The 21,801-nt window shown below is 46.5% G+C and overlaps 1 long non-coding RNA gene across 9 annotated transcripts in view; it reads right to left on the reverse strand.

The window, feature by feature from the left end:
• The window catches only part of LOC116285050 (uncharacterized), a 311,898-nt gene that overhangs the window by 248,163 nt on the left and 41,934 nt on the right, over positions 1-21,801 (reverse strand). For all 9 annotated transcript variants that reach the window (XR_012063087.1, XR_012063084.1, XR_012063089.1 and 6 more), the window contains exon 2: positions 19,916-20,099. This is a non-coding gene — a long non-coding RNA (uncharacterized lncRNA). The remainder of the gene's footprint in view (positions 1-19,915; positions 20,100-21,801) is intronic.

Below are 21,801 nucleotides of genomic sequence, written 5' to 3' on the forward strand. Positions count from 1 at the left end.
CCCGGCCTCCCTTCTCTCCCTAGAACGTCCCACGCCCTTTCCCAATTTAGGGATTTCGCACTGGCTGTTCCCACCACCTGGGACACTTTATCTCTAGACAGCCACCTCCCCTCCTTCAAGTTTCTGCTCCAACGCCCCCTCCCCAGTAAGGTCCTCCCTCAGGTGCTGCTGCAATCTGCCAACCCCCACCCCCATCCCCATCCCCCTCATCCTGCCAGCCTCTCCCCTTTCCGTAGCACTTAGCGGCTTTTAATAGATGAGATCATTGGCTTATTTATTAGTTTACCATTTACTGCCTGAACCCCACAAAAATCTAAGTTCCACAAGGGCAGGCATCTTAACTGTCTTGGTCACCAGTGCATCTCAAGTGCCTACAACACATCTAACAGGCACTCGATAAAAATTACGTGAATGGACACACAGATGGATGGGCTCAAGGCAACAAGCGACAAGTCACAATGTAAGGGAGACGAGATTTCCGCTGTCACAAGAGACAGGGGCTGGAGTGATTTCATCTGGGCATCAAAGGAGGTGGAAACTTGGGCCACTGAGATGGGGAGAAGGGTATCTAGAGATTGATACCCCCCAAAACTCCTAATGGGGATTTTCTACCGGGCTGGGATTATGAGCAATTTGCATTTTAAATTTTACATGTTTCCTACTATACAGAAGTACAAACAAATACATATAGTAATAGGTAACATAATATTTTTATATTTTATACATTATATTTAAAATATATATTTGTCACATAGTGTTTGAATTTTCATAATGAACCTCCATATACCTTTTGTAATATTAAACTGAAAAAGTAAAGCAAATGAATGCACACAGCAACACAGTCCATGCCAGCAAGGAGACTCCAAGCCCTGAGGTCTGAGGCCCTGGCTCCAGCCTCCCAAGTCAGGGATGGGTCACCATGAGCATCAGGGAAGGACAAGATATCTTTGTGGTGCAACCAACAGCCCCAAATGCCTGACTTTGGGGCCTGAGCCCCAGCCTTAACCTAGTCTCCTCTCCTAGTGACAGAGCCCTGATGTTCCTCGGGGAGGTTTTAGACACACACACACACACACACACACACACACACACACCACTGCAGGGGAGAAGATGACCCAGGCCTGGTCACTCAGAGCATCAGAGAGTCATTCAGGGGTGGGCATGGAACCCACTCAGGGCTCTTACTGGAAACTTACTTCCTTATTGAAAGTTTTCCACTGGACTAGTCTGCCCAGTGCTGCTGGCGGCCATCCTGCCACCATGAGGAGAGCACCAGCTTGAGGACAGAGTCAGCACAGAGAGACAGTGGGAGCTCCAGATGCATCATTTGGGCACCTGGATACAGCTGTGCCTGAAGCAGCTATGCCTGTCCTGCTCAGTGTGATGAACTGATTGTGTTTAGCTCAGTCTTCTCAGATCCAGTTAATACAGGGATTTGGGTGTTTCCTGGACTCTCCCCTCATGGGTCTCAATAAGAACACATGTGGCGGAGTTTCGTGAACATAAGATACTACTGGAGTAGGGAGCACCCCTGCTCCATGCAGACCACACCCCTCCCCCAGTGCCTTTGGCTGTTTCTGGTGCTCTTCCCCCACCTTCCATGTGTTTTTGTTTCCTAAAGCCTGAACCTGTGAGACGTGCTTGGGACTTCATGCCCCTCTGGGTGGCCCTGAGCCAGTGGCTGAAGGTCGTGGGGTATGGAAGCCCAGATCTCTTGCTCTGAGAGGCGAGTTCCAACCTAGCAGGATCAGGCCGAAGCCAGCCCATGGGCTCTGTCTAGAGCCACCATCTTGCTTGGTTTCAGGTCTGCTTCCTACCGTCCCTGCCTTCCCTTGGAGCACGCACTTCAGACGTCAAATGCACACAAATCCTCTGAGGGACAGGAGGCGCCAGGTGCAAACAGGCCCGGCCAGGTGGGCTCTGACATCCCCAGAGAGCCAGGAGCCAGGGTGCCGGGAGATCATCACTCCACCACCCCCAGCAGACCACACGCAGCACGCAGTCTGCTGCTTCTCCCCTTCCTCCTGGCAGCCACAGAGGACGGGGCAAGCCACCTCCAGAATACTCACCACCTTGGCTGTCACATGGGAAGGGAGACCAGCCCAGCTCCCTGCCAGAGAGGAAGGACAGCAGGGACCTCTAGGGACTCTCAGGCACGCAGTCTTTCCTCTCCACTCCAAGCCCTGGACTCAAAGCCAGTCTGCACAATGCACTCAGATTCCTCCCCTTTCAACCTCTCCTTCATCTCACCACACTGCCTCCAGAATGTCTGGTGGTCACCAGCTCAACTACCATGGTCTGATGGCTGGAACTCTAACGGGTCGCTCTCCAGACCCACCTTGGCTGGGCCCTCCCGTGCCACGTGCCGGGGCCACGTGGTGGGCACTGCAGTCTCACCTACTCCCAGGGATGCGGGCAGCCAGAGCTGAATTTCTAGATCCTTTGCTGCCACAGGATAAGCTTTTACACAGAACTCAAGAAAAAGGAGGCCCTCACTTCGTGGCAGTGGTCACTCTGCGGTGTGGCTCCTGACTTTGTAGATAAAATGACCACAAGGAGTGAGCAGACCCTGTCCCAGCATTGAGTGGGCACCACTTTCGTCATCTCAGGAGCCACTCCGCCTCTAAACAGCAAGAACCGCCTAGACCAGGTCCCTTTGAAGGCTCCTATGAGGAGCAGGTGGCGTGACAAGACACATACATCAAACCTGGGTCACAGTGATTGGTTGCGAGTGGACATGTGACTACAGCCAGGCCAATGAGAGCTGACAGTGGCCTCGGGGGAATGGAGATGCTGCCTTCCTGTTAGATGTGAAGCTGGGAGCATGTAAGACTGGAAAGACCAGAAGTCACCATGGGGAGGGTTTGTTCAAGAGTGAAGTCCGTGCATCCTCTTCTCTGTTGTTGGGGTTTTGTTGTTTTTGTTATTGTTTTCTTCCAATTTTGAATTACGTTTTCTGTCACTTGCAACCAAAAGCATAATAACCAATAGAAATACCGATGGATGCAGTACAAGAGAAGAAAATGCCTGTAGCCTCAGCTCTGCCACTAACTTGCCGTATGGCTTTGGTCAGGGCCGTTAACATCTAAAACAGACATGGAGAGGTGACGGACAGATCTCTTCCTGGGCTCTGGGCAGAACACACCAAGCTTGCTTTGCCTTCACCTTCCCTTCCGTGGAATTCTCCTTCAAAGCCCAGTTCAAACCGGCTCTTCTCTCCCAAGCCCTTAGGGACTCCTCCTGCTTTGAACTCCTGCAGCGTTTACCTGTCTGTGCCACTCACTGGTTCTCACACCACTTTGAGATTTTCAGGTCACAGTCCATGCATATGTGCTGTGTCCCCACCGCCCCAAACCTCCTGAGAGTAGCTAGGTGCATTACCATAGCCCAGGCCCTGTGCGAAGAAACCCATTCTATGCAGACTCATATGATGCTCACAGCCATCCTGCATGTTAGTATCTCATGATCCCCGTTTTAAAGATGAGGAAGGGAAGCTGGAGGAAAAAAATAGTTCACTTGCCAGAGCTCACCCAGCCAGATGAGCCAAAGCAGGGATTCTTCGGGATGATACACTTCCAGGTCATATCACTTTGCTTTGTAGACACACACCCTCAGCCCAATGTTGCCAGTCACATTTCAAGTCCTCCCAAACATCTGCTGACAGAGTCATCTGTTGTGAGTGGATTTCCGGAAGGTGCAGGTCAGGCAAGAGGAAAGACTGGTGGCATATGGGGCTGCCTCTCCAGGAGGGCCAGGTTTGAGAGTGGACAGAGAAGCATCCTGATGGATGAGGCTCCCCCTGCCCCTGGTCCATCTGCTCCACTCAGCTCCAGCCACTGCACAGAGCCCCATCCACTGCCTGGACACAAGGGAGGGGTCCTTCCCAGGGAATCCCAAGACAGCCCTTGGGAGCTGGGAAGGCAGCTGGCTCACAGGCAAGCGATTCTCCCCTGGAACAGAAGAAATTCCATCCTGATCAAGAACTGGCATTGTCAATCCAATCCAGACAACACACACTTCATTAGCCAAACCCTGAGCTGGTCCCAAGGGTTAATTTGGTTAACAGACACTGAAGCAAACCAAAGTGGTTTTTTCCAGGAAAAAAAAACAAAAATTAGCAGACCAGTTTGAACCTGAGCTGTACCTGTATATTTTCTAAGACTATTGAACAGGAACCAAAATCAGATATCAAAATGTTCCATGAATGGAACCCATATTCATCCAATCCAAGTTTTTTTTTAATCTTTTTTTTTCAGTTATATATGAGCATACATATATTCATTGTCACATTTATTTTTTGCTGTGAGCTACCACAAGCTCTTGCATATATTTCCCTGTGCTATACAGATAATCTTGTTTATCTAGTCTACATTTTGAAATCCCAGTCTGTCCCTTCCCACCCCCTGCCCCCTTGGCATCCACAAGTTTGTATTCTATGTCTATGAGTCTGTTTCTGTTTTGTATTTATGTTCTTTTTTTTTTTTTAGATTCCACATATGCACGATCTCATATGGTATATGATATTTTTCTTTGTCTTTCTGGCTTATTTCACTTAGAATGACATTCTCCAGGGACATCCATGTTGCTGCAAGTGGCATTATGTTGTTGTTTTTATGGCTAAATAGTATTCCATTGTATAGATATACCACATCTTCTTTATCCAGTCATCTGTTGATGGACATTTAGGCTGTTTCCATGTCTTGGCTATTGTAAATAGCGCTGCTATGAACATTGGGGTGCAGGTGTCTTTTTGAAGTAGGGTTCCTTCTGGAGATATACCCAGGAGTGGGATTCCTGGGTCATATGATAAGTCTATTCCTAGTCTTTGGAGGAATCTCCATACAAGTTCTTGATTTGAAAAGGCATTCAGGACAGAGCATCTCAGCTCCCTGTGTGGCTCTGTGGGATGTGTAACTGTGTTCTCAGAAAGTCGGTGTGAAGAATGGAGAAGAATGCTGGCTTTTTAAAAACATGGTTTAAGAAAATGTTATTTTCTTTTAACCTTCCATAAAGATGAATCAGAAATTTTCAGAGCATTCAGTTCCTCTTGTATTGGCAAAAGCATTTCAAGAATGGGTCCATTACAATAATACAGCCTAAAAGCAGCCAAGAGGCAGAGCCATAGGTCCTGGTTCCAACTGCCCAGGTGACCTCAGGCACGTTGTTCCAGAGCTGAGGTCCCCAGGAGTCAAGGGCAAGGCTGGCTCTTGAACAGCATGACCCAGCCCACCTGACACTGGGCATGAGGGGCCTCTAGTAGAAAGGCTGACCCACACGAAAGCATCTGATGCCAGATGTCACGCCCCAGAGGAGAGTGCACTGGGCCATCTGGACTGTCCCATTCTCATTCCACCCCAGCCTCGGACAAGCAGCTTAGAGGGTCCCAGAGCGGGAACCAAGAGGCCTATCTGCTGAGAGTCCCCCAGCCATAAACACAGGCTGACCACACCGGTCCCTGGTCCTGGAGAAAGAGGATGCTGTGCGGAGATGGGGAGCTGACGTCACTACCATCAGCTCGATGCACCATCACAGCATAAACTAGTGGGAAGAGCCATTCCATTGACCGGAGATCAATTACTCCTGTTTTAGAAAGACCAAGGGCTCTCAAATGGCTAGCAGCAGTTCCCCTGGGGTACAGGAGCAGAGCAGGAGACAGGGAGAACTCTGCTTTCTACTCTACACTCGTACCCATCATCTGGAGGCTTCATGAGGCGCATGCATGCACTGCATTTACAACGCTTAAAATAAATTTAAAACGGCTAAAATGCATATACATATTTTATATATATATATATATATATATATATATATATATATATATATATATATATATAAGCTAAGCACATAATAAAGGTAGAAACAACAGAGTGAAAGATTGATGCACTTAATTGCATAAAATTGAAAAGCTTTTGTTTGTTAAAAAAAAAGAAATTACATTAAATTAAATTATATTAGGAGGGAAAATATTTACAATATTAATACTAGTAAATATTTACTATCCTTAATGTAGAAAAAGCACTTAGGGAAAAACCACACTGTAATAACAAAAAAATGAGCAACAGACATAAATAAGCAATTCATGGAAGAAGAAATACACGTGGCCAAAAAACAAAGTACACATCCCCACCGATAACTGAGGACACACAGTGAGAATGAGGTAACGTTTTTGCCTATCAAGCTAGCAAATACATGTCAAAAATTTTTTTAAATACTCGTTGACAGGAAGACAGACAAGTAAAGAATCTCATACACTGTTCATAGGATGGCAAATTGGTAAAATCTTTTTGGAAGGCAACATTGCGAAGCCTATTAACCATTTTTTAAATATGCGTGCACTTTTACATAGCAAATCCATCTCTAAGCATTTATCCCTAAGGAAAATCATCATGACCAGAGATGCATGCGTTTGGATGTCCAATGAAGCATTGTTTATAACAGCAAAAAGTTGGAAATAGCCTCACTGTCCAAACAATGCAAGACTGGTTTAATATATTATGGCATTATACGCAGGGAGTAACCATGCAGATATTAAAATGATGACAGAGAAAATATGAAACAACATGGAAATGTTCAAGATATATGAAGTGAAAAACACTGGTTACAAATGGTTTGTACGACATGAAACCACTTTTATAAATAAGCATAGATACATATCCAAGTTGGATTTTTAAGTATCTGATCTTAGGCTATTTCAATTTCCTTTCTGCATTTTTTTGTAATTAAAAATCTGCATTTTTTAAATTAAAAAGACCCAATGCTGAAACGCATCCAAGAATCATTTCCAAGTAATCAATCAGGAAACAAACATCTTTAAATCAACAAGTTAAGAACCAAAGACATATCAAATAAGATAAAGTAGTATCAATTGTTCCAAATAACCCTTCCAATTAATCTTCTATGCCTTTTTCTGTTCTTTTTTTTTTTTTTTTTTGTAAAACCACAGAATGGGAGTTCATACAGATGAGGTCATTGCGTTGCAAAACTTGCTGGACAGGGACAACATTCTAAAGTCATAACCTACTCTTACCCACAGAAAAGAAGACAGGAAACTTGCTCCCTTATTTTCCTAGAAGAAGACAAATGCATCTTGAAAACTCAAGGTGTAAAGGCTGAAGCCAGACTTCACAGGGTTCTGGGACCAGGATGGTATGGTTCAACATTGCTTCACGCCAGTGTGAAACAGAGAAAGAAAGAGGTATCTTTAAGAGAAAATGCTATTTGCAAGCTGCAAAATACTGATGTACAAAGCTAAGAAGAAAAAAAGAAAAGAGCAATGAAGAGAATTACAGATCCTCAGTACCCTGCCTAGCACTTCCGGGGCTAGAATGCACACACGCACGCATGCCTTGCACATAGTAGCTGCTCAGTAAATACTGACTGGATAATGCTGGTAGCAAGTTTCACTAAGCTTACACCAGTCTTCGATTTGACCACACATCCTTAACCAGAAATATCTTCCCTCTCAGTGGAGGCCAGCACAAAACATTGAGGCCACAGAACTAAGACTTTTAGGACATCTCAATTAAGAAGAAAGTTAGACACACAAAAGAGCGTAAATGGGATGCTAATGGATTAATCCACTGATATCACTTCTCCACTGTCTCTAGGGAGAGCTTGCCAAGCAGGTGCTAACATTCAGAAATGGTGAAGCATAACCGGTCAGTCCATTCCTACTCCTTGTCAGACACATCCATGTGCTGGAAATAATGTCTCCTTGGTTCATTCAAGTCTTTGGGGCAAGTCTGTTTTTACTCATGTGTGAATTTCTAATGTAACCTAATGAACTCCAGAGTCACCATATCCCCTGTTATTGGATTATTGATCCTTCCCAGGATCCAGACAAGAGCTCTTTCTGATCTTCGACCTAACATGGAGAGAGAATTTCTCACTTCTAACCTATCATTTTTTTGAATGGATGATAGGATTGTAAAAGAAATTTATCTTCACTGGCTTTCCACCACCCGGGGGATCTTTTTTTTTCCCCACTGTTTGCGCATTTCCTACCAACCAAATCGCAGGCTGTTCAGACGGCTGATGAGCACAGTATATCATCTCGCTTGGAAACGATCTGCAGCTAAACCTCTCTTAACCGTAATTCTCATAGAAGAGGGTATTCTGTTTTCTTCCAGAGACCTGCTTGGCAGAAAGCTAGAGAGAAAATTTCCCAGGGGAAGGTTTTTGTACAGAAGGTGGGTTTCAGAAGGTCTTTGGAGGGGATCAGATGAAAGCTTCTCCAACGTGAAGCTGTTAGACATTACAGCCAGGAAATATTTGCTGAATGGGGTTATGCGAATATATTAAGGGTTTTAGTCCTAAAAGAAAAGGACCGAGAAAGACCTTATGACCAGAGCAAAGGGACGACACTCAAAATCAGACTGACATCATTTTATAAATAGTAGTTTGTATCTGCAAATCCCGAACTCCCAATTTATCCCTCTACGCAACCCCTGCCCCCAAGCTGCACACTAGAAATTAACACAGCATTGTAAACCAACTATACTTCAGTAAAAAATATTTTAAAAATCAGATGGACATTGGAAAATCAAAAAAAAAAAATCCACATCACTTTGTCCCCAATCAGGACGTCTGTATTTAGTGATCAGACTGGTCTGGTAAGCAACAATCACTGATTGTAAACTGTTTAAAAACCATTTTACTGAAAGAATAGGGTTTGTTGCATAAATGTTCTTTGTCAAACACACGATGCTTGCCATTTTTGGCTGGAAATCTGGTTTATGCTATTTATACGGAGATTTATGTAACTTCTAGATGACTTTTGTATATATTTGTCCGTCTGCTCCCTCTTGTTTTGCATATGGCCAGCACTGAATATATGTTTGCTGCAGAAAGAGATAAATGAATGGCTGCCTTTGGAAAGCAAACATGTCCAAACATTTGGCCACAAAACTGGGGGAAATGCTGAAGATCGGATAGGCTATGAACCTGATCCACTCTCATCTAACCTGAAGGGTCCCATCTGGAAACCTCCCCTCGAGAAGACATCAAAATAAGTCAGCAAAGCAGAAAAAGACGCGGACCCACTGGGGAGTCTCAGGCATTGGGAACGATGCTCAGTTTCTTCTAGTTCATACCCGGTAGGATCAAGCACTACCGGGTTCTGTCCCTGAGCCTCTCCCCGACCTGACTCCACCACTCCTGGCGGGCTGGAGTGAATGGGCCGCCAGCCCTTCGTTGGCACATGAAGCCCGGCGCTACAGTGGTCCAGGGCCAGGCCACAGAATAACCACCGACTGTTCTTCACCCAATTCTCATCCAATATCAGGGATGACACTCTAGATCCAGAGAGGATTCGTGGAAGGACGCATGGCAGTCCACACCTCCACCGAGAGCTGGATTCCCTCAGGTGGTAGGCAGGCTCACCACTGGACGGATGCAAGCTCATTTTAGGTGGGGCTTCATTGCATCCTTACTATTAAAACAGTTATAAACTTCTTTGTAGTATTAATTTATATTCCCTAGAAAAATTATAGCTAATCCAGGAAACACTGCTTCGGGAGAGAGCAATCCAAGGGGACACCCCACAATTAACCCTTTCCAACGTGAGCTTGAGGAAGGGGAACAAGACTATTAAGCGGCTCTAACTTTTGGGCTTTGGGATCTTTTTTTGTTTTCAGTCCTCCGCCTCCACAGGACTCCCCAAGTCCTGCAGACAACACAGAGTTAAACAGTTATGTGGGTTTCGGAGAGACTGCAAACCATAGAGGTATAAGGGCAGCCGCCCAGGAAAGGTTCTGAGAAGGTTTGCAGTTTATAAAAATAGCCTGCTTACCTTGGTTTCACCTTTTTTCTTTTTCACATCATGTGTATTATTATCCCACAGGACACACCTTGCCAGCAACGGCTCCACATTTTCTAAATTTTACCTTGGGGTAAAATCTGACCACGAAAAAGCTGAACGTTTGGGGTTCTTGCACAGACATTTTTATTGGAAGGGCCTTGCTTCCATGGCGTCTGCCTCCAAGGAGGGAGTTTTTTGGTGAGATGTATAAAATTCATTGCTTTGTATATTGCAGCTCTGGGGCCAGGAAGTCCTTGACATCACCCCGCACCGTTTCCTCCATGAAAACCCAGGTCCAGCCTCGGTCCCAGCAAGAGCTATGCTTCTCCTAAGCAAGCAGACTTGGGATCAGCTGCTGGCCAGTATGGCTCTGATTTCCCTCTTTGCTTTGGCCACCACTAAGCTCACAGGCAAATCCATGGTCCACCTTTAGGAACTGTGCAGGATGTGAAGGCTCCAATGTCTTTGCACAAGTCTATTTCCGATATGTTCTTACTGTCTTGTCCTTGTTCCTCTCCCCCTACTCCCACCCGCCAACATCCTTATTTACATAGGCCATCTGACTGTTTCCTACGTATTTGTTACAAGGTGTCCTAGCTGGAGGAGGGACGGATTCAAAGACGCTTTGGCCTCCCTTTCACTCCGTGAAGACAGAGCAGGGAAGAGCATCTGGGCCACAGGATGGGAAAGGCCTGCCTGCACAGAGGAAAACAAACATCCTGTTTGCTCCATGGAGAAACACTGTACATTTTTACGTGGTTTGCTTTTATACTTTCGGTAGATTGTGGTTTTCTGAAATTATTTGTTTGGGTGTAAATCACTGAAAGTGGTGTCTGTATGTTGCTTGTCTATTTTAGCTTCTTTTTTTTTTGTAATTTTTGTGTATTTTTTTTTGTAAATTTTGTGTATTTGTGCCTCGAGTCTACATATAGCCCACCTGCCCTCCAAAGAAAAAAAAGAAAAAAAGCCGGGCTACTCTGAAAACCTCAGAAACCAGTCGGCCCCTCTTTCCTACTCTCATCTGATGGAGACACCCGGCACAGCTGGGTGGCGATTCACAGGCACAGGCCAGCATCTTCCTGGCCTTCCGTTCTCCCCAGAACCCTTCCTGCAACCTCTCAGGAATTGTAGCATTTTTACTTTAAGTCCTATTCCATATTTGGGGTAAAGAAAGACATTCTAATCTTTTATGGCATCGATAGACTAGTGTTTCCTTACAGATAACTGTGCTTGGCTCCTTCCATGAATAATGGTGAATACGGTTCTCTCCACTTATCAGCAAGAAAATCCAGGCCCGGAGAGTTCAGTGACTTGAGTTTGCATTTGATCCTTCTGTCAATCCCTCAGTAAATGATGGGGAAGTTGGGGAAAGGCGAGAAACTAAAAATTGAGCTCAGAATTCAAGGAGCTCAGGTAGAAAGGCAGCGTGAAATTAAATCATGGACTATTTCTTCAATATCTCTGTCCCCTCCTTCAGCTCCCCTCTTTTGTTCTCAAAATCCTCTTTCTACTCCATCTTTCCTTCCTCAGAAATCTACCAAGGGGCCTTTACTGCCACTCTTCCCCACTGGCTCCAGACCTCCTAACACTTCTGTCTCTCCAAGCCCCAGTCTATCCTTTCTTTCCATCCTCTGTTTCAAGGTCAAGGTCCCTGGGAGGAGAGGGAAGTGTGATAGATTATTCACTCTAAGGTTACTACAATGGCCCTTTCTTAATATACATTAACATACATTCCTTCTTTCCAAAAGAGTTGCATTTTTAAAAGAGACCACAGGGAAGCACCCACACCTTGACTCAAAAGAGGACAATTTCTCGTGCAGGAAATTCAGGCAGTAAGCAATAACCAGGGAAATATTCCAAGTTGCAGCACGCTTCCTGCCACCCTGACTCCCCTTGCCACCAGACAGCCTGAGGCCCCACACGGCAGTGCTGGACAAGAGGAAGCTCGTCCCCATGTCTTCCAGTGCCAAGTTACCTTCTATGGCTGGCCTGTGACAAAGGACAGAGCCATCACTGATGGAGAAGAGCCTGGGGCGCGGGTCTGCAGGTCAGAACTACAGGGGTCGCAGCCCACAGTAGCTGCCACCTTGAGCCACCGTGGGCCAGACCCAAGTGCTCAGCCTTCACCGGGAACCAGACCTGCCTCCCACAGGCAGCTCATCGAAAGGCCTCGCCCCCATCAGATCCCCGTGGTTCAAGGAGTTCTCTGAGCCTCCTGGTTTCCTTGCCTGGTGAGTTTAAACGCAGGCAGACTCGGCGCCGGACATCCAAACTCCCCCACCCCCTAGTGGAGAGAGGTGAGCCGTGCGCCTCCCGCCCCGCTCCTGCCAAGACGGGGCCGCCTCCACCCGCTGGGTTCAGCGAGCCACTCACTGCAGAAGGGAGACACAGGCCCTCCACCGGGCACATTCGTCCCCCACCCCTACCCCCAGGCCTCCCCTGAGGGTCTCTGATGGCCTGCGCTCAATGTTTTCTGGCCTACCCAGTCCACGCCAAGTCTTCGACTGGGAGAGGTCAAATATGCGAATAAAAATGGAAAAAGGATGTCTGTGAGCTGACTGTCTCAGGGGGAGTACAAGGAGTTATTGGACCAGACACGGGGAAGCTTTACTCTTCCCTAATTAGCCAGGTGTTTGGCATGGTCTGCACTGCACGGGCCCAGGAAAACGCCACAGGACACGCTCAAGGTAAATCACCCCGCGCAGAGGCCCACAGTTCGCCGGCCTGTGGCTCTGAACAGTTCTGAGGCTCCAAGGAGGCACGCCGTTCTCCCAGGCCAAGAGCCAGACTGAAACCCCGTCTTTGGAGCTTGCCTCTGACACGAGTGACAAGCGGAGGACCTCTGTGTTTGGTTTGGGGGATGTTAGTTTGTTTGTTGCTTTTCCATCAATTGACCAAAAAAAAAATGTAAGAGAATTCCCTTTTGAATTCCTTAGCTAGATGAACATTTGTGCTCAGTGACTCGTTCTGCTGGAGAGTTTCTAGGAAAGGGGACTGGGACTAGGCCAAGATGCAGCCTGTCCCACAGAGAGGAGGGGCGCGAGAGATCGCTCCAGGCGTTCGCCAGGTCGCCTGTTCCTTGGACACGCAGCATCTGTCGGGGCATCAGGACAGAAGGGTAAATAAGCCCCCCTTTTGGGCCTTCCAGAGGCTCCCCCAAGTCTAGTGAAGGAGACAGATGTAAAGGGAGGAAAAAAACGGCATTTCTCATTTGCCCTGGTGGAGAAGCTCAGAGGAGGTGGCATTTTGTCTGAGTCTTAAGAACAAGCAGGAGAAATCTCCTTCTTCGGGAATTTTTTTTAGAAGCATCCTCATCCTTCCACAAATATCCACGATTGACTCAGTGCCCCAAGGCGGCCAAGATGAAGCCTTTGAGCCCACTCCAGCCTTCAGCCAGGGGTCCCTAGACACTGCTGCTGGCTCATGGGCCCCCTTCTGAAGTCCACTTCCCCTGGATCAGGGAGAACATTGGGGCAAACCATGGAGCCAGTAGCAGGAAAGAGGATGGTCCAAGGGAGAAAAACCCGGCCCCTAGACATTTCTGGGGCCCTCTTGAATACTTTTTAATTAGAGCCATCACTTAAAAGTTGGACTATTTCATGTAAAAATCCTGACTTTTTCTCTTCTCTGTATGGTGATACTGGGCCCATGTTTCTGGCATGGCAGTTCTAGGCTGGGGCTGAGTGAGAGCTGCCCCTATCAGACAGCATATGTACGAGTTAGCCTTTGCTGCGTAAGAAATCACCCCAAGTTTAGCGGCTTAAAACAACAGACATTTATCAGCTACGATTCTGGATGTCAGCAATGTGGCCTGGGCTCAGCTAGCATTTCTTCAGTTGATCTCATCTCGGTTCAATTATATGGCTGTAATCAGAGGCTGACGGGGGTTGGATGGGATACCTCAGTCGTCCTTCACGTGGCCTGTCCAGCAGGCTAGCTCAGCAAGAGAGGGCAGGGTCCGAAAGGCAAGCATTTTTCAAGCTTCTGCCTACATGCCTTTTGTTAGGGTCCAGTTGGTTAAAGCAAAATACAAGATCAACCAGAATCAAGGGTTAGGGAAACAGATTTCACCTCTTGATAGGAGGAGCTACAAAGAATGTGTGGTTTATATAAAACAGATAAACAACAAGGTTTTGCTGTGTAGCACAGGGAACTATATTCAATATCTTGTAGTTACCTCTCATGAAAAAGAATATACGTATTATATGAGTGTGTGTATAACTGAATCACCATGCTGTACACCAGAAACTAACACAACATTGTAAACCAGCTATACTTCAATAAAAAAAAATTTTTTTCATGAGCTCTCCAGTTCACCGTAACCCCCACCTTGCAGAGACTGGTGTCAGCCACCATTTTTCCTTGAACTTGAGCTGCCGGTTTTCTTACACCTGGTCTTCCTCAAAACTTCACTATCCCTGGAGCCCTGATGGCATCTATGTCAAGGAATTAAACCTAGAACTCTTATCTTTCAGCTTGGCTGAGAATAAGCATGCCTAACTGTTCCACTCACACACATGGGAAAGAGAAGTGGATTTGATGAAAATAAAACCCAGAAAGAGGGCCCAAAGTAGGTGGTTCTGCTCAGGGATGCCAAAGAAAGTTCAGGATGGCCAAGATGCCAGGGGGTGAACAGCCAGGCAGAGAGAGCATCAGGGAAGCTGAGACAGACCAGCGTGCTGGCGGAGGGCACGACGCAGTGCAAGGTGTCCAAGGCAGCCCCTGGAAGAACACACAGAGAGGACAACCGCAGACAAGAAAGGAGGGGAAAACTCCTTTTATGGAGTCAGTTCTGATCAAACTGGCTCTGCAGCAGAGCACTCAGAGGTGGCAGAGAGCCACGCCCGGAGAGCCCAGGAAAGTGGCCATGCCCCATATGTCCCGCTGCAAGGCTCATGGGGAACCCAGAAGACTGCAAAACAGGATGCTTGGGGGATAAAACATAGTCTCAGCGAGCAGACATTCCAGTACACAGTACAGAACATCTCCAGATGACGCAAGAGGATGGCCGGGGAGGGTGCAGTGCATGAGGGGAACGGCGGCGAGTTCCACCAGAACTAACGGGCAGCACCTGTTACTGTGAAAACGGTTGTCCTTCTCCCTCTTTTCATGCAAACTGTTCTGCTTTCATCTCCGAGGGTACAAAAAGCGTGTCTGAAGTTAATAAATGTCCTAAAAGATGACACTAGAATTCATATGCTAAAATACACACTGCAACGACGTGCACAAACCTCCCAGGTGGTATTCTTGACAAAAGCAAGTGAATCTAATCAAATCTTCAGGCTTAAATTCTAGGATCCAGGTAACACTGGGGACAGAGGCACAGGTAACGCAACACCATGAAGAAATACTCAGACGTTCAGAACGTGGGGACTTTGTACAACTCAACTGGCTTATCCTCTTGTCGTGATTATTTAAAAAGAAAGACGGAAGCAGTAATAGACTGTTCTAAAATGAAACTGAAGAGGTATCTCAAGCAAATGCCGTGCAGGAAGGCTGTCTGAATTCTAATCCCTAAAAAACTAAAATCCCAGCCATAAAACACATTTGGGGGGAATAGCAGGGATTGCATATTAAGTGATATTATTACTGTGGTTACTGTTAAATGATTGCACATTAATGATAAGGAGAATGATGCTTCTCAGGCATGCCAATGATACTGCACATGTGTAGGAGAGCCTTCTTAGGAAATGTGTGCTAGAGTGTTTAAGGTTTGTGCCAGTTATTAAATATTGTCTCTTGGCTCCAAATTCATCCTTCTATACTTGGCTTTGTGATGCTGGGTATGGGACTCTGCAAAACACATGAGACACTCTGCCAAAAGGGGGCGCTCGAGGGAGCGGAGTCTGCAAGGCTGGAGGAGGAAGAGACTGGCTCCTTTCTGTCTACTTCCTGTTCCTGTTCTGCGGCCCAGCACTACTTCATCACCCTGTCTGTACTTCTTTCCCATGGCATCCACAGAATCCAGCCCCACAGAGACAGCGGCCCTGTCCTCAGAGGTCTGGGTCCCAGCGACACAGCTCAGAGGCCAGCACTCGCTCAGCAGCCCCTCGACTTCAGACAGGAGAGTTTCAGCCACAGGGACTCTTCTTGTAGGTGTCTGGTTTAACAACACCCATCTTTGGACTTTATGCCACCAGCCCAAAGAATGGTAGCTGCTTCCTGAAACTGCCTTCTCCGTGATCCCTCGGAGTTCTCACTGTATTCTTCCGATCACCCAGCTAGTAACTTTATGGTATCTAGTTAAGTCATCATAGTAAATTCATTCCACTCAAATAGGAGGTGTGGTTTCTGTTTCCTGAAGAGGTGAAGTGTCGTAAATGTTTGCAACTTGCATGAAAAAGATTCAGCCAAAAGGAAAAACATAGATAGATAGATAGATAGATAGATAGATAGATAGATAGATACAGAGATACAGAGATACAGAGATAGAGGTATATGTGTGTAGATACAACACACACATCCACAAATATACATTGAGACAAAGAAAGGAAGGAGAGGCAAAATTGTTGAATCTCGGTGGTGAGTACAGGGGTGTTGATCATATTAGACCTTCACTTTTCTGTGAGTGTAAAATTGGTCACACAGAAAAGTTAAATATAAGAAGAAAATCAGGACAGTAGTACCTAACTCATGAAACTGTTATGAGAAGTAAGGGGAGACACTAATGAAGGGCAAAAAAAAATACTTTGCCACTTTCCCAAACACATCCGCAGCCCCGAAGGCCATGTAGCCCGTGAAAGGTTCGGATCCTGCTGGTTTGGCTGGTCTCCTCTCCTGGATGGAGAACGCACGTGGATGTGTGAGCAATAATCCGGTATCTGCCATCAGTGGCTGCACCTGCAGCCGCTCACGGAGGCCCCGACTTGGCAGAGAACCCGGGGCTGGGGGGGACGGCTCTTTCACACAGGACCCCTCGAATCATTCCAGCAGAAAAGAATCTCTGCCTTTATGGGAGAGAAAGGGGACATTTCAGAAACTTCCCTGGGAAATCACTTAACTCGTTATGATCAGTTCCAAACCTCTGACCTAAATCTCAAGCTCCAGGTGGAGCCCCATCTCCTTGCTCTTCCCTCCCACAGATGCCCCTTTTTCTATGAATGAAAGCCCCTCCTACACCTTATTAAAGATCCTGCCCCCATCTCTTGCCAGAACACAGTCAAGACCTTGTAACCACCTTCATTGTTCTTTCTTTTTTTAAAACAAGTTCTTGGGTCCAGTTTTCCTGAGACACAGTTGGCATCTGACACCATTATCAGTTTAAGGTGTAACACACAATGATCTGATGAAGGCACATACTGCAATATAATCACCACAATAAGACATCATTCTTTGTCTCTCTTTTTTTTTTTTCGTTAATTCTTAAACACTATCTTGCTTTTCCTCCAAGCCTATGACCACTGAGCCACCATGAAAAGCTGGCCTCTCTTTTGGTCTTGATCACAATACATTGTGTTGGGTTTCCATCTATTGTTTCTGGATCAAGGTTTGTTGGCTAAATGCTGCTGACTGATCAGTCTGTATCCCACTGCACATCATTTCGCCTGTATTCTTTCCTTCATTGGTCACACCCTCTATTGATCCAATTTTTGGTGAGCACAGTTGGTTTTACTGCCTTATTAAGAAAAACATTTGGCTACCTCAGCCCCAGTTAAATGCCGCTCAGACAAGGAAGGTGTGTGTGAATGTTCGTATGACCTTAAAATAAGAAGGCCAGGGAATCAGCCGCCCATCTCTGGAGGCTCTTTGCAAAGCTTGTCATGTAAATGGCCACGGAGGGGGCAGCGCCAGGGTGAAACAGCCGGCCTTACCCCAGGAAAGTGGGCTACCCAAAGTCTGCGACCACTTGGCCCTAAGTGCTCGGTGCTTTGTTCTGTTGCTTCCTATGCCTGAGACAGCCCCCTTGCCTTGCCGGCCTCCCCAAAGCCTTCTCATCCAGTGAGGTCCGGCTCAAGTGTTACACTCCTCATCAAGTTTTCCCTACTTCCTCCAGCAAGATGACAGATGGCCAATAAGCCAATACACACGTGAGAAGATGTTTGTCCTCACCATCAGGAAAATGAACATGAAGACAGTAAGACAGCTATTATAGAACAGCATATGTCACCATGCAGAAATCTGCACGTTCCGAGAAGATGGAGATGTGACCAATGACACCACGTGTTCCGGAGCAACGGAGCTGTAGGAGCCCTGTGGGCATTCCTCAAAGCCAAAGGTGTTATTTAGCAACAGGTGTTGTTTTCAGATGTTCCATGGTCAAAAATGTTTAGGAAATGCCAAATTAGACAAAACTAGACAGGCTTACTTACGGCAGGACTTATCACATCCTTTAATATGCTAAGGTGGAACGTGAATATTACACCATGTAATTTGCAATATAATCCAGGCTTACTTGAACCTTCTGCCTTTTTTTTTTTTTAGGATCGCAAGGCCTAACTCTCCCAAAACATGAATTGGAAAACGCTGCTCAAAGCTATTTCTCCATCATCAATCCACGGTCAGAACAGTACTTAATGGAAATTTAACAATATAACTTGCCCACCTAACCCAACAGAGCAAGGAAATGAACTAGACCAAGAGCTCAGGCTTATCAGTTCTCCACAGAGTCCTCCTCGTCCTCTGCCCTGCTGGTCCAAAGAACACGCGGGAAACACCCTGACAAAAAACTCACAGTAACACTTCCCAAACTGAATAGGCCCCAGTATCATCATTTTAGCCACTTCAGCTTCACTGAATCCTGTGCATTCAATTCTACTCAGCAGTGGACCGGACAAATGGCTGAAAGAGCTAGGATCCTGCACTACAGCCAAGTCATGGACCACATGCTTGACCCTACACTAGCTGGTTGGCAAATGTTCCACAGGATCGGGCTGAGAAGACCAAGAGCCATACTCATACCCATTAACGACCTCAAAAAAGAGGCAGGGTGACAGCCCAACGTTTTTTTATTCATTATCTCTGAAGAGGGGAAATCTGTTATGTTAGCTCATTAAGTATCTATGCTTCCCTTTTGGGGGTAACAACACACTTTTCTTTCCCTTCTCTCCCCTCCCCACCTTGATGGGCCCCTTAATCCAGGCATCTTGTGCTCTCCTGCCCAAGGAGTGGGTCCTGGACCTAAGACAGGTCAATTAGACCCTCATTCACCCAGAAATTTCAAAGCTAAAATAGAGCAATAGAAGGTCAAAAAAGATTAGGCTTTGATGGTCATGAAGGTAAAGCCCCAGAGATGGCATTTCAGTCCGCTACCCAGATCCCCAGCATTGTCCTGGGTCCCCTGCTTGGCATGACTCAGGCATTCAGCATTTCTCTTAATCCTGTGAGTGCACCCGACATCCAGCCAATCCATTCCCAGGGAGTTTCTGTTGCTTGCAGCTGAAGAACCTGGGACAATACACTGAGCAAAACAATTCCTACTGGCCTTTTCTTTAACTGGACTTAAAATCTGAAAGTGACCTGAAAGCTTCCCTGACAGACTCACCTCCTCAACTCGCACAAAAAGGACACTTCCTCAACACACCCAGTGTCCTTCAGCTCACGAGTGATGGTCAGGTTTCCCACCTGCGTGTGTGTCCTGAGCAGATTTCCAAGCAACCTCCGTTTTCCACACAGATACCCACTAAACTGCTCTGGGTAGGTAGCAAGTCTGACTTGTGAGTATTTTTCCTCCCACCTGTGGCAAAACTGGCCTTCCGCTGCCACGTATCAAATGCTGCACAGAAGTGCATGCATTTTTTAAATATTCCAGCGAGCATTTGCACAGCCCCCAAATGTTCACAGCCTGCCGTTCCGCACAGCCTTTTGGCTCCGTGTCTTGAGGCTCCTGCCTTCAGTCAGGCACTCCAAGTATGGAGTGTGGAAGTGCCCGCTCTTGGGTTCTTGTCAGCGGCTCACCAGGGATCACCAAGCCAAGGACGTTCTATTCTGAGTGTGGCCCCAGTATGTTTCATTTCATCAACAAAGCACGAGTTTATTCTGGAGAGAGATGTTTTGGACACATTCACAGTAGCCAACGAGCAGAACTTCCTTATATGCAGAACACAAAATCATCACATAAAAATCTGACCCAACTGCCAGTGTGGGGTTTAAAACAAACAAACTCACCCCGAAAATTACCTCTCTGGGCCGGCCAAGTATGCACCTCGGAGGCACAGGCTGCAACGGTGGGACGGAGACGGTAAAAATCAGACAGCAGTGATTCCTGGTTCTCTGGGGAGTGGCTGGGGACCAAAGCCTCCATTTATCTCCATTGAGCTGGAGGTCTTCAGTGGTTCCTGTGCAGACATTTCAGATCTGTGCCCTTTGAAAAAACAATGATAGAGGAGAGTTGGCTCGGGTTTTCCATGCAGTGCTGCCCAGGACTCTCAGTGCAAGAGCAGGAAGGGAACCCAGACTGGTCTCCGCTCTCCAAGGGAGTCAATGAACATGCTGCCCTGCCCATGCCAACGGGTCAGCCCTGGCCCTTTTCTCTTGCTTTCCCTCTGCTCTGCACAGCCTTTGTTTCCTTCCTCATCTCAGGAGGTGGTTTCCAAACCTCACCTACCCGTCCACCTCCCAACCTGAGCGAGGTGCCCACAGCCCAGCCCGCCCCACAATGCTCGCCTCTGTACTAGGATTCCACCATGAGACCCTTCCGGGGCCCATTTCCAAGGCTCTCTTCCCCACTGGATGACTGTGAGCTCCTTGAGCGCAAGGGATGTATCTGTCTCTGTGTCCCCAGCGCCCGGCCCAGCAACCGCACCCACCACTGGCACTCGCAGGCGAGAACAGAGCAAAAGAAACAGAAGCACCACAGGCACAATGATGACCACAGCTCCTGGCCCCACGAGCAATGGGTCGCTTAGCCCTGCCTGTGCCAGACCCACCGTGCCCAGGACAGTGGTGGCCTGGCCTCGTTACTTGCAGCCCTGCACGCTGCCAGCACTCCCCGAAGTGCTGGGACGAGTGGAACCTTCAAGAGGCTGTTGAGGGTAGCATCTGAGGCCAAGGCCCCCAGAAACAGACAACGAGGTTCAAATTCTGCCTCCACTATTCACTAGCTGTATGAACATGGGCGAGTTAGCCTCTCGACGCCTTGCTTTCTTAATCTGTGAAAGGGGCATAAGTATAACACATCATAGGATTATTGTAAAGATAGGGAAGTTAATGCAGGTAAAACATTTTGTGCCTTCACTATGTTATTAGTTATTTTTTATTGAGATATAATTTACAAATGACTGTATAAGCTTAAGGTGTCCAGTGTGTTGATTTCGTATTTATATATTGCGTATGATATAAACCATATTGTATATTGCAATATGATTACCACCATAGCTTTGGCTAACACCTCTATCACATCATATAACTAACATTCCTCTTCTGTGGTGAGATTGCTTGAAATCTAGTCTCTCAGCAACTTTGAAGTTCTGTATATAATACAGTATTGTTAACTCTGCTCATTGCACCTAAAGTGGTTTAGGTGGTGCCCAGACATAGCCTTAAAGAACATTCGATCAAGGAACTAACTCATTCTCGATTCTCTTTCAAACTTCCTGATTATTTCAAGGGAAAAGTCACCATTTAACATAAATCTCTAAAACTTGCTGTCCTCTCTTTTAACAAAGAGAAAAAAAGGCCTCAAGCTCAAGTCTCTGGCAGGACTGGCTGAAATGCGTCAAGTGACTTTTGCCTTTTTTGTATTAGTGTTATCATGTAGTGGCAGCTGACCATGGTTTTCTATGTATGATAGTGGTATAAATTTTCCATTTAAAATAAATCTATTGAGGGGGGAGGGTGTAGCTCAGTGGTAGAACGTATGCTTAGCACACACGAGGTCCTGGGTTCAATCCCCAATACCTCCGTTAAATAAATAAATAAACCTAATTACCTCTCCCCAGAAAAATAATAAAGAATAAAATAAAATGAAATAAATCTATTGAGAGTAAATAGCGAGTAGGTTCAAAGGAAAACATAAAGTTACCATATAAGTACAGCTGGTCCTCCGTATCCATGGTTCCTGCATC

Source organism: Vicugna pacos, chromosome 22, assembly GCF_048564905.1.
Source record: "Vicugna pacos chromosome 22, VicPac4, whole genome shotgun sequence".
Lineage (NCBI taxonomy): Eukaryota > Metazoa > Chordata > Mammalia > Artiodactyla > Camelidae > Vicugna > Vicugna pacos.